Below are 13,580 nucleotides of genomic sequence, written 5' to 3'. Positions count from 1 at the left end.
CATTTGTTTTGCTCTTCTCCCTCTCTGCTGTTTTCTAGCAAGACTTTGTTTCATTTGTCAAAACACTCATTCAAATTTTTCTCCCACTTTTATAAAACTGTCTGTTTGCTTCTCATATCCTGCTAGCCAATCAGATAGCGTTACGTCATCAACCTAATTCTCTTCCTCGCAAAATGTTTTCACTCATTCTTTCTATGTTTTTAAAACTGAGCTCAAACATTATATTTCAATTAGTCAATATTCTGAAAATAAAAAGCTTCACAACCACTGACCTGTGTGACCTTGACCTCAACTGACCTTTCGTCCCTGCCTGTATATTTTCTTCTGTTCATGTTTCTGTTGTGTTAAAATTGGATCCTGTTCTCTATGCTTATTGTGTATTACAGAAAATAAATGTGAAACAAAAAGAGATACATGAGAGGGAGGACATGAAGATATTGGGACATTAGGGCTGTCCCTCAATTCAGGCTCCGCATCCTTGGAAGGCTGCATTTGAAGGCCAGTTGCGTCATAGCACTGCGCAAGGCCGGAGGACGCTCCAAATGCACCCTCAGAATGCGTCCTACTTTTAGCCGATTCCAAGGACACACCGCGGTGACGCAACCAGGAAATACACTGAAGGCTGGACCGTCCCGTGTGGTTACCGGGGAAAACCTTTGTGGGTGAGATCCTCTCACCATCTGATCGCTGTTGGGAGTGGAGCCTTCAAACACTCCAATGACTGGACACTAATCAGAGACTGAGCCCGACTGGAAGCAAAGTCACTTTCATGGTGTTGTTCCCCCAGCAGGACTTTCCACAGGCTTCATTCTCATCAGCTGATCTGACCAAGCAACTCCAGGTTGAAGCTTCACGCTAGCTTTATTGTCAATGCTACAGTGTATGGACCATATACAGAGCATTGAGCTCTTGTTACTGGGCGGCCCACGGTGTGAGGAGAGAGCTGCTCTGTGCAAACCGAGCCACAACCAGTTTGCATTCCAGTGCAGTCATTCCAGCCTCCAGTAGCACCTGAATGACACCTAGCAGCTAGCACGAGCTAACGAAAAATCTATGTGAGTAGGTTCAGTGTGCTGTGAAGTGTGGCCCTGTTATGGCCATGGGGGCCTTGGCTATTGCCCTGTTGTTGCTGTGTACTGGTTGTGTGTCTCTTTCAGGTGCTGATGACTAACCAGGTGCACCTGGCCGGTGCACAGCTTGTTTAGGACCGCCTCCCTCAGCACTGGCTCTCTCACACCTGGCTTCCACCGCAGCAGCTGCTTTCTTTTTCACTTCCCGTCATGCTTTTTCTTTGTTGCACACAGACAACACACACTCATACCATTCACTCCATCCACACACCTACAGGCATTACTGATGTAACCCGGTGGTTAAAAAGTGTTATAAAAAGGGTCTTTGTTTATTGTTTTATTATGTTTATTTTGTGATTTAATTTGGAATATATTTTTGGACGTGAAAAAAGAAAACTAAGTGTAATGTGAGGGAAAATGCTCATCTGGATTGTGCGGTTATATTGTGATTGTGGGATGCTGTTGTGTGATTGGCTGAGAGAGTGGGAACAGCGAGGAAGTACGAGGTGCGAGAGGTGTGCGGGGAGGGAGAAAACGGACGAGCGAGACTGGAGACGAAAGAGAGAAAATAGGTGGAAGCGAAGCTGAAAACAGTTGAATAAGGTGTCAGCACGATACCCTTAGCTACTGTTTTTAGGCACAAGGACCCTTGCTGGCAACTCGCCAGCGTAAGAGTTTTTTTTTTTTTTTTTTTTTTTGCCCGAGCGGTGCGGCGCTACTTGGTCGGTCTGAGTATCGAGCTAACGCAGCTCGACGTGCATGGACTGAGAACGGCCACCTGACTGCTGGACTAGCGAGTCTGCCGTGCCAAGGAGCTCCGTACCTCCGCACACGTGTGTGTGCCAGTGACGCCCAACGGAGGACGCCGTCGCCAAACTGCTGTTGGGGTGAGCGAGAGACACGATTGCAGAAGAGAGGCTAGCTCGGCCGCTAGCTAGGATCGCCGGTTTTTTCGTTTTACCGTCAACGCCACCGAACGTGCCATCCGGGCTCCGAGGGTGAGCGAAGAGGTTGCCATTCAGCAATCGGTGTCCTTCTGAACACGCCTGCAACGGGGGGTTATTTCCTTTATTTATTTTTAGTTGTAGTTTATGCCGGCTTAGGTAGTTTGAGTAACAGCTGACTGCTGAGTGTATTATTTCTGTCTGAATTTGTGTGACTGAAAACACAGCAGTTTATTTCTGTATCTTCAAGGTTACATATTTTTGCTGTATTGTCTTTATTTGTTTGTTTTTCTATAATACAGTGTGTGTCATTTTTTATCCTTAAGTGTGTTGGTCTATCATTAAGGGGTTTTGCACAGTCATAACATTTTTCATAACACATAAGAAATAAGTTAGTGAGAACTAACAGTTACTAGAACTTGGGAGCGTGTCCTTTATTGGGAAAGGGGATAAGAAGCGCTACACTGACAACACACTGACTCTCACACTCCATACATTCTTATTTTCTTTCCTTCAGTTTTGCTGTATTTTATTGGTTTATTGGTTTTTATTGCACTTGATTTTATTTGTTTCACTCTGGAAAGCACCTTGTGCACCATTTGGTTGTTGGAAGGTGCTATATAAATAAAATTTGATTGATTGATTGATTATTTCTGGTAATGTATGCAGCGTTATTGTCATTGCAACACGTAAATGTATACAACGAAATTGTGCATAAACAGTCCAAATACAATACAACAGTAAAGACAGGACTGCAGGATTGAGCATTTTCAGTGGGGGTGAAGGTGTTATTGTGTTTAGTGTAAATGTTTGTGTTGTTTCGTCAGACTGTGTGGGAAAGGCGGTGAAAAACGACTACTTGGTAGGATAGCTGGCAACAGCCGTTTCTTTGTAAGCAGGCACGTGAACTAACAACCAGCTGCTCGTATTTCTTCTGTGACCCTGGGAGAAGCATAACTCGTCTGATCAAAAAACATCACACCCTCTAGAGGCAATACATAGTACAACACCCTGAACAGCAGGGCACTGTTCATCATGTGAACCTCATCACTTTGCTGTGCTTTTTCCATTCAAATACTTCAAAAACTCCTCCCCTGTAGCTTTAAATTTACATATTTTCTCTTTTCTTATTCCTAAATGAACACCAAACATCAAACAAGCCACAAAAAATGACAACCTATTTTTTAGTACACCAATGCTGCTTGTCAACGAAAAAAGGAATCAATACTGATTTCACACAATCTGGTTTTGGAGATGTATTATAAGTCCAAACGCTGAGGTGGGTCCCTGCAACCTGAACTTGATGATTCCTCAAGAGCATTGTCCAGCCTCTCTGAGCTTTGGTTTTCTTCAGGTGTTTCTTCTGGTGTTTCACCAGTATTTCCAGTAACAGTTTCAGTGTCTCTCCGATCCTCTCCAGAATCCACATGGTAATCAGAGTCTCCATCAGTGTTAATCCCAGTCCGTCCTCCTCTCTCACTCTTTGCATCAAGCATCTGATTTACACATGCCCCATTCAACCACTTCTCTCCTCCCCTGTAGTTCTTTACCAGCACAGCCTGACCTACAGAGGAAAACCTGAGTTTTCTCTTCCCGGCTGACTGATTTGAACACCCAGTAGGAAAAGCCTGAGACGGGTCTGGCTTCACTAGAGAAAGTCTAGTATGGACCTGCAAACCTTCAAACATAACTCTGCTGGTGTTTTATAAGTGGCTGAGTGTGGCATGTTTCGATAGCTAAATAAGAAATTAGCAATACAATGTTGCAATGTCATGCCACCTACAGCTTTGTTCTTAGCTAAAGACCTTTTGAAGTTTTGGACCAGTCGTTCAGCCAATCCATTTGAGGCTGGGTGATACACTGGAGTTTTAATGTGTTTTACAGCATTCATTTTAAGGAACATCCCAAATTCACTTGAAATAAATTGAGGTCCATTATCCGTCACTCCCTCCTTTGGTAAGCCATATGCTGCAAAAAGACCTCTAAGAATTTCTATGGTCTTGCTGGATGTGGTAGTTTGCATGTGGAATATTTCAGGCCAGCATCCATAACTACAAGAAACATTTGTTTATTGACCTCTGCAAAATCGAGATGAATTCTCTCCCATGGACATGAAGCCCATTTCCATGTATGCACAGGTGCTGTGGCTGGCATGCTGCGCTGTTTTTTTACATATGTCACAAGAATTTACCACATTCTCAATGTCTTCATCTAAGGAAGGCCACCAAAGTAAGCTTCTGGACAGGGACTTCATCTTTACCATTCCCCAGTGACTTCCATGCAACCCGGACAGTAACCTGCTCTGCACTTTTTCCGGAATGACCACTCTAAAACCCCAATGCACACAGTCATTTTCCATTGTGAGTTCAAATTTGCGTCTTACATATGGTTGTAAAGTCTCATCAGGAACATGTTTTGGCCAACCTGACAAAATATGCTGTTTGACTTTTGCCAGTACTGGATCTGTCTGAGTTTCTTGAGCAACATCTTTTGTGGTTAAGGGCAGACTGTCTAAATAAGACACTCTGAATACAGGATTTGACCTGGGAAAAGTCTCATCGACTGCTGGAAGTCTGGATAATGCGGCCGCATTTCCATGTTGTTCAGATGGTTTATACTGTATCTCATAAGTATATGCAGCTAATATCAGGGCCCATCGTTGCATCCTCGCTGCTGCTAATGGTGGTACTCCTGTTTTGGGACCTTGGATCTTAAGTAGTGGTTTGTGATCAGTTATCAATGCAAACTTACAACCAAACAAATACTCATGAAACTTCATTACTCCAAAAACTAGGCCTAATGCTTCTTTTTCAATTTGAGAGTAGTTTTTCTCAGCTTTGGTAAGCATACGGGAAGCAAAAGCGACTGGTTTTTCACTACAATCAGGCATTTCGTGTAAAATCACTGCACCCACACCTACTGGTGAAGCACCCCAAGCGAGTATAAGTGGCAGCTCTGGATTGTAATGCACAAGGACTCTTTCAGAAAGAAAGTTTCTTTTTAGCTTCTTCAAATGACTTCTGACATGACTTCTGACCACTCCCACTTTTTGTCTTTTTGTAACAGCTCTGTCATAGGTGCGATCAGAGTAGAAAGGTTTTGAATGAACTTCCCATAATAACTTAGCAGTGACAAGAATGATTTTAGTTCTGTAACTGTATTAGGAATGGCTGCTTTAGAAATGGCGTCACATTTGTCTTGCATAGGATGAATCCCCTCTGCATCAGTGACATGTCCTAAATAAGACACGCTATGTTGAAAGAAAGTGCATTTTCCTATGTTAACCCTGAGGTTGTGGCTTTTTAGTCTTTTTAAAACCTCTTCCAGGTGTTTTATGTGAGTTTCAGTGTTCAGCCCTGTGATCAGTATGTCATCTAAATAACAAATGACACCATCTGTGCCCTGCAAAACTTGATTCATTAATTTTTGAAATATAGCAAGTGCACTGGCTACACCATAAGGAAGCCTGTTCACTTGGTAGAGCCCTTTGTGTGTATTTATGGTCAAGTACTGTTTGGAACCTTTATCTAGCTCTACTTGTTGATAAGCTTGTGACAAATCAAGCTTGATAAATTTCTTTCCTCCTGCCAGTTTTGTGAACAAATCTTGGGGTTTGGGTATGGGATACTGATCTACCTCAAGCCACGGGTTTATTGACATCTTATAATCCCCACAAATTCTCACTGTCTGATCAACTTTTGGAATATTAACAGTTGGTGCGGCCCATTCACTGAAATTGATAGGTGTGATCATAGATATATACAGAAGGCTAGATGTCTCACGGCGCAGAATCCAACGTCCGCACTGGCCGCCATCTTTCCACAGTCAGGCAGTCACAGTCTGATGTAGTGAATGTGAGGGAACGTGAGTGATCTGAACAAACATTAACTCTCTGATCTCGCTGAAAACTTGACGGCTTTGCACACGGTTTGCTTTCTTACAAACGTTCATAACGTGGCAATAATTCTGGATGGTTGAACATGTTGAGTGTGGAGCTTTCTATTACAAAAAAAAGCATAATGGTGCTAAGGCAGCCTATCTGCACAAGTTAATACGAGTGAGACCACTAAGATTTTCATTTCTTAAGTTAAGTTTAGCCAACAGCTATTTCAGGACAAACTAGTATTTTGTTCACATACAATATTTCAGACAGGGTCACTGTCAAAAATAACAATTTATTACACATCAACACGTTAGGTTTGCCGGTTCTGCTTGGGGTCCCCCTGCCCTTCCGTGCAAGCGTGCGAGGAAGCCCGAGGCCGGAAGCCCTTCCCGCCCTTCACGAGCCATCGTGAAAGGCATAAGGCAGGGAGGGCAGCTCAGGTTCGGTTTGGGGACTCCCTCTCCCATGCGCTTGCGTGAGAGGCCTGGGCAGGAAGCTCTTCCTGCCCTTCATGAGCCATCGTGAAAGGCGATGCAGGGAGCCCAGCGGCAGCAACTACGAACCAACCCTGCAGGACCAGAGCTACAGAGAGAAATGTTAGTTTCAATCGTGATGGAGTAGCAGGGGAGGAGGTGGGTTGTTTGATCGCCGGTGAAGAAGCAGAGGAAGATGATCAGCTGGGGTGGCTTTAAAAAGGGCGCTTCTAAAGAGGCTGATCAATAGGAGCTGAGGGAAGTGATGTAAGCCTACAGCTAATTAGGGTCACGCAGCTGGAATACTAATAAGGCGACGTCATGCCCTGTCAGAACTAACGCTTTGCTCAATGTCAGACAGGGTCACTTTGTCAAAAATAACAATTTATTACACATCAGTCGACCTTTTCTTTGTTAGCTTTGTGTTTTAGAACAGCACAAGACTCCAGGGAGTGGTCCTTGCTGCAGTACAAGCAAGGTTTATCCAGAGGATGTGCAGGTGAAGGATGTGCTTTTAACTCCTGTTGTTTGAGGGGCTTGGCTTTGTTGTGTTGACTTTCTTCTACTTCTCTTTTCTCTGACATGGTTGCAACAGCAGTAGCAAAACTGCTCCCCCTACTGGCAGGTTGAAAGTGGCGCTGACCTTTTGGTTGATTTTAGAAACCCTTTCCCATCGGTCACATCCAGTAGATCCCCAAAAAAGGGATGAAGCAAAACTCGTGACTGTCTTTCCACAAACTCCACGAGGTCCTTAAACTTTGCTGGTCGTTTGCCCTCGTCTTGAACGTCGCAACTGATGTTCTCCATCTGTGTCGGAGCTTAAAGGGCAACTAGGATATAATGGTTTTCAGGTGAGATGGTGTTTCCAGTTCTTCCATAAAATTCACCTCTTTCATGATATTGAAGCAGCTTGGCATATAAAGCACATAAGACCTCAACGCAGGACCTTGTCTATGTATGCAGTAGTCAACTTCATTGCCAAGGTGCCATTGGAGTTGCTTCCCGGAACCCTGGATCTGGATCCATGTGGAGGAAGCTACGGACCAGTTGATTGGGTGCACCCTTTGTGTATTGCTCCAAATAGAACAACTGGTCTTGCACATAATCCATCTTGCGCTCTATGTCCTGCTCAAAGGCTCGAGTCAATGATCTGTATCTGCAGGAATCTCTCTGGCGGGGAGAAAAGCTGCTTGATGTTGCTTTACAAGCAATTCAGTGATTTCATTTTGCCTCCTTAACACACCAGTAAGGAAACCTTCATTTATTAGATTTCCTTTTGTTGAGATGGAGGAGCCATGCGCATCCTTTCAGTCGTAACCCAGAGGTTTCTTTTCTGCCTTTGCTTTACATGGTATAGTTTGGTGAGGAATATATTACTGCTGCAGGCTTTGGGGATGTTTTTGAGATGTTACTGGAATTTTATATACTGTAGATGTTCCAGTGGCCTGGAACTGGTGTAAGGGTGTAACATTTTCTGACTTCAGCCGCTTTGATGTTGATGGCTGTTGAGCTTCCAGCTGGTTGCGGTTGCTTTAATGACAAAGGTGGTTGTTCAGGTGTGGCCTGTGACATCACACTCCCCATGAATACATGCATGTTGGCTTCTGCTGCAGCCAGTTCAGTCTCCACGTGGTTCCTTTCCCTTCTTGCTTTTAGCTCAAGTTCTTCCATATGGAGTGCATGTTTGACTTCCAAGGCCTGAGCTTTGGCCTTTAGAGCAGCTTGTTCAGGCTTAGCCATTAAGCATGCAGAAGATAAAGGAGAAGATGCTGAGGAGGAGCTGGCATCTTTGCTTGAAGCCCTGCTTGCTTATGGACCCTTTAGCCTGGGACACACTGTCCTCTGGCCCCACCAATAGTGCATTTGCTTCTTCTTGCTCCCCCAGCTCCTCTTGCTTCTTTTGCTCATCCTGCTCATCTCCTTTTTCCACATCACCAGTCAACCATTCTTTAATGTCAGATAACAAATGTGGAAAAGGTATCAATTTAGGCTCATCCCAGTCCATATGATCCGCTTCCCTTTCCTCTCCGTTAGAAAAGAGATTTTGTACAGCCACTTGCAAATCCATCAACTCCCCCAATGATCCAATGCTTCAACATGCTTGTTCATTATTTATTGACTTTCTCCAGCTTCCAACATGCTATTCATTTCATTCCTTTTGCGCGTTAAAACGCCAAGCTTTCCCCGCCGTGCGTGACGCCATCATTTTTATCAGACTCATGTCATCATTCATTGCGTCAGCTTTTCCAGTCAACGACATCGTCACGCACAGGTGGGGTTATTTTAATTGCACACATTTGACACAGTTGTCCCACGAAAGGATCCTTTTTGAAACAGCGGTGCGCTGCGTTCTGTCTTTGTTGAACTCTGAGGAAATGAAACCCAGCCAGTCAGTCAATCAGTCAGTCAGCCAGTCAGTGGCTCTCAGAGGTGAAATGGCTCAGGCAGCAGCTCAGCTGGACCCCGAAACCTTCTCTTGTTCCCTCTGTCTGGATCTTCTGAAAGAACCAGTGGCCACTTCCTGTGGACACAGCTACTGCAGGAAGTGTCTCCAACACCACTGTGATGCAGAGGAGGAGAGGAGAGACTACAGCTGCCCTCAGTGTAGGAGGACCTTCACACCAAGGCCTGTCCTGGAGAAGAACACCATGTTAGCAGCTCTAGTGGAGACCCTGGAGAAGACTGGACTCCAAGATGCTCCTGCTGATCACTGCTATGCTGGAGCTGGAGACGTGGCCTGTGATGTCTGCACTGGGAGGAAACTGAAGGCCCTCAAGTCCTGTCTGGACTGTCAGGCCTCCTACTGTGACTCTCACCTCCAGCCTCATCATGATGCTGCTCCCCTACAGAGACACAAGTTGGTGGAACCCAGCCAGCAGCTCCAGGAGAACATCTGCCCTCGTCACGATGAGGTGATGAAGATATTCTGCCGCACTGATCAGAAGATCATCTGTGGTTTATGCTGTGTGGATGAACATCAAGGTCATCAGACAGTGTCAGCAGCAGCAGAGAGGACTGAGAGGCAGAGAGAGCTGGAGGAGACCAGGCAGAAGATCCAGCAGAAGATCCAGCACACAGAGGAAGACCTGAAGGTGCTTCAGAAGGAGGTGGAGTCCATCAACGGCTCTGCTGATAAAGCAGTGAAGGACAGCGAGGAGATCCTCACCCAAATGATCCGTCTGCTGGAGAAAAGACGCTCTGAGGTGCAGCAGCAGGTCAGATCCACACAGGGGGCAGCAGTGAGTGGAGTCAAAGAGCTTGAGAAGAAGCTGGAGCAGGAGATGATGGAGCTGAAGAGGAGAGACGCAGAGCTGGAGAAGATCTCACACACACTGGACCACAGCCAGTTTCTCCACAGGTTCTCCTCACTGCCAGCACTCAGTGCATCTCCAGACTCCTCCAGCCTGGAGATCCATCCTCTGAGATACTTTGAGGATGTGGCAGCAGCTGTGACCAAGCTGAGAGATGAAATACAGCAAGTTCTGATGAAGACTCAGACAAACATCTCATGGACAGTGAGCCACGTTGATGTTCTACTGAAGGTACCAGAACCCAGGAGCAGATAAGACTTCCTCAGATGTTCACCTCAAATCACTCTGGATCCCAACACAGTTCACAAACATCTGTTATTATCTGAGGAGAACAGAAAAGTCACAAACATGATGAAAGTTCAGTCTTATTGTGATCATCCAGACAGATTCACTGACTGGGAGCAGGTCCTGAGTAGAGAAGGTCTGACTGGACAATGTTACTGGGAGGTGGAGTGGAGAGGTAGGTTGGTTGGTGTAGCAGTGGCCTACAGGAGCATCAGCAGAGCAGGAGGGTCAAAGGAAAGTTTATTTGGATCCAATGACAAATTCTGGAGTTTAGATTGTTCCTCAGGTGGATATGAGTTTATTCACAACAACATCAGCACTCGTGTCTCAGGTCCTGAGTCCTCCAGAGTGGGAGTGTACCTGGACCACAGAGCAGGTCTTCTGTCCTTCTACAGCGTCTCTGGAACCATGGAGCTCCTCCACAGAGTCCAGACCTCCTTCACTCAGCCGCTACATGTTGGATTTGATGTTGGTCCAGGTTCTACAGCTGAGTTGATGAAAGTGTGACTGAAGTCGTCAGAGAGACTCTGAGCTGAATTCTCACCTTTGATTCTTCTTCTGTTTTCACGTTTGTTGCCCAGTGTCTCCGGCTGTCAATCACAGGGTGGGCGGGGCCTGGACACCACTTCCTGTTGGTGCTCCTAATGACTGTTGTCCACCTGATGTTTGTCTCCACGGCTGCTGGATGTTTGTGCCACGTTGTTTCTCTTCCTCTGCAGCCCATTCATCCCACAGATTAATAATGTGTCATTAGTCCACATGACAACTTTATTACTGTGGAAACACAGCTGAGGTCTGTTTCCATTCTGGACCTTTGCACCCTGACCTTTGACCTTTCAACAACTCATCCATCTGATCAACCTTCTGACTGTTGATCCGTTTGTCAACAATCAGATGAATGCATGTAAATATTGTGAGAGAATTTTGTCTTTTGATTCTGTTGGCTCAATGTGACAATAGTCAATCAATAAGTCATGAAATGTGCCATCAGTCTATATTGCACAACAATGTCAAGTCAATGATCAACTGTTGAATTGAAGCAATGAAGTAACAAGACAATCCAGACAGCAGTGGGAGTGTTTCCTGGCAGTGAACTGGTGGTGCCAGTCAATGAGCTGACGTGACTGATGTCAGGCTGCAGGACCAGCTGCTCACCAGAGGGGGGAGGCAGAGAATCAGCAGGAACTCAGACCAAGGTCTCATTTTGCTTTCACACAGACCACAAAGTTGTCTAGGAGAAATAAATGAAACAACTTTGAGAGCTCACCTTGGCTAAATCTTTCCGCTGGGATGCCCCACTCCTCATGTTCCACCTGTGCATCGGACCCAATTACCCATTGTTTCCACCTGTGCCTTGTTACCCTGTATGTTTAAATATCTGAAAATATTGAGACTTTATTTCTGGTTTATGATCACAAATCAATCAATCAGATAAAATATGTTGTTTTGTGTTCGGAACTTCAATGATGATTGAATTATCAATTAGACAAAAGAAGTTTCCCTCAAAATATTTCATGGTTTTGATCCTTGCCAGATGTTTCTGTGGAGCTTTCAGAAGGACATCAATGAATCAGAAGGAAACCAGATCATTTGTTTTGCTCTTCTCCCTCTCTGCTGTTTTCTAGCAAGACTTTGAAAATGTTTTCACTCATTCTTTCTTTGTTTCTTTAAAACTGAGCGCAAACATATTTCAATGAGTCAATATTCTGAAAGTAAAAAGCATCACAACCACGGACCTGTGTGACCTTGACCTCAAGTGATCTTTCATTTCTGCCTGTATATTGACTGTATATGTTTTCGTTGTTTGGAAATTGTATTGTTTTCTTTATGCCTTTTGTGTATTAAACAAAATAAATGTGAAACAAAAAGAAAGATACATGAGAGGGAGGAAATGAAAATGTTGGGACATTAGGATACATCTGTGGTGAGGTAGCACCTGACAGAGGCGCCTCTAGGCTGCCCCCTACTGCCCAACTGGAGCTCCTGAATACTCTTTTCATAAAATCTACTGAAGAGTGGAGCTGAAGGAAGTCTCCAAACATTGCTTTGACTTTCTACACAACACAGGATGAATAGGAGCAAGTTTTGATTTTCTTCAAGTTTACAGACTGTAGGTGGCGCTAATGTTCCCTATAATGTGACATCTGGCATATGACAACTTGAGTTGGACCTGAAGAAGTACAAGACAATCATGAAGGGAGGATTGAGACTGATTCCAGCTGTGAGAAACTGCAGGAAGGCTGTGATACATTTAGGGTACGTATAGTGTGTGTGTGTGTGTGTGTGTGTGTGTGTGTGTGTGTGTGTGTGTGTGTGTGTGTGAGTGTGTGCGCTCTTGGTGTTAGCCACCCTGCTGATATATAAACAGCTGCTTCAGTTACAGGGTGAATCAAATCAGTAGGTTCAGCAGGTTGTTTCAGGTGCCGCATTTGTGGCGCAGATTGCAGCCGCAATCTCGCCGAAAAACGCGCCGCATTTTACCGCTGCGCGCCCTTCTTTGAGGATCTGCACCTGAGTGGTGACTTTTAGCAGGAGGCTGTCAACACAGGGCTAACTCAGCTGCTATGTGTTGGATGGTGAGTGGAGTGAAGCTGCTCCACTGGAGTCCAGGATGGAGATGAAGATGTGACAGTGGCATAATGAGGGGCTTTGATCAGTGTGAAGGATTCATGCAGACAGTCAATCAACACAATCAACACATTGAACACACAAACACATCACATCCTTCCTTCATTTGGCAGCAGACAATAAAACAGCAGTTGGATCAAAGATGCAATGGAGTCCCAACAGACGCCAGTGAAGGAACTCTGATCCAGTGGAGCTCCAAGCTGCAGTGACTTTACACACAACTGAGCATCAGATCAGAGCAACACTGTCAGTCACAACAGGACGTGTCGACACTCAGTGACTGGAACACACTGGAGTGTGAAGCTGCACTGAGGACACTGTAGTGGAGACAATGAGGACCTGGGGCTTCATTTACAAAAACGTACGTGGATTTCATCCTGAAACCCAGAAAACTAAGTTTGTACAAAAAAAATCCAGATGTTCAAAAATGTTGCAAACACACAAACGCACACACATTTCCTTTGAGCATCCCAATCATCGTGGAATTGATCGCACATGAGCGTGAGCCCCGCTCCTCCCTCGGAACACCTCCACATACATATGCATATCTATAGAAATGAACTTTGCAGATTGGAATTTCTTTCATTCCACAATCGATCTTAGCATGAAAAAGAAAAACTTCACTGACTAGAAGCTGGAAACACTTAGCAATGAAGTAGAGAAAATCAAGAATAAATATCTCCACGACAGACAGAGTTGATTCATGGGCCTCATCATATCTTTGTTCTCGGCTGTGCTTCGTCAGTCTGTAGCATCATCCGCTGCGTCTTCCAAAGGAAGCCACGGTCACCAAGATCGATGAAACAAAAATGTATTAGAATCGACATTATGTGCAAAATGTATTATTGGCTTCCATTGAGTCATTTTACAAATCACCAATATGGAACATACTATAAATGGCACAGAGCACTGGCGAAAATCAAGTCAGTAAACATTACACGTGATAAAAAAGGTGACCTATTATACAAATGTTCGGGCCTTTGTAT

The 13,580-nt window shown here is 44.8% G+C and overlaps 1 protein-coding gene and 1 pseudogene across 11 annotated transcripts in view; both read left to right on the top strand.

The window, feature by feature from the left end:
- The window catches only part of LOC142894831 (uncharacterized), a 450,316-nt gene that overhangs the window by 218,646 nt on the left and 218,090 nt on the right, over positions 1–13,580 (top strand). The window lies entirely within an intron of this gene.
- Positions 8,794–10,880, top strand: LOC142894834 (tripartite motif-containing protein 16-like; annotated as a pseudogene).

This window comes from Nelusetta ayraudi, unplaced genomic scaffold (assembly GCF_046127955.1).
Source record: "Nelusetta ayraudi isolate G7.1 ecotype Tasmania unplaced genomic scaffold, CSIRO-AGI_Nayr_v1 ptg000045l, whole genome shotgun sequence".
NCBI classification, from domain to species: Eukaryota; Metazoa; Chordata; class Actinopteri; order Tetraodontiformes; family Monacanthidae; genus Nelusetta; species Nelusetta ayraudi.
Note: the sequence above shows the minus strand (reverse complement) of the source record. Positions and strands in the feature narration are given on the sequence as shown.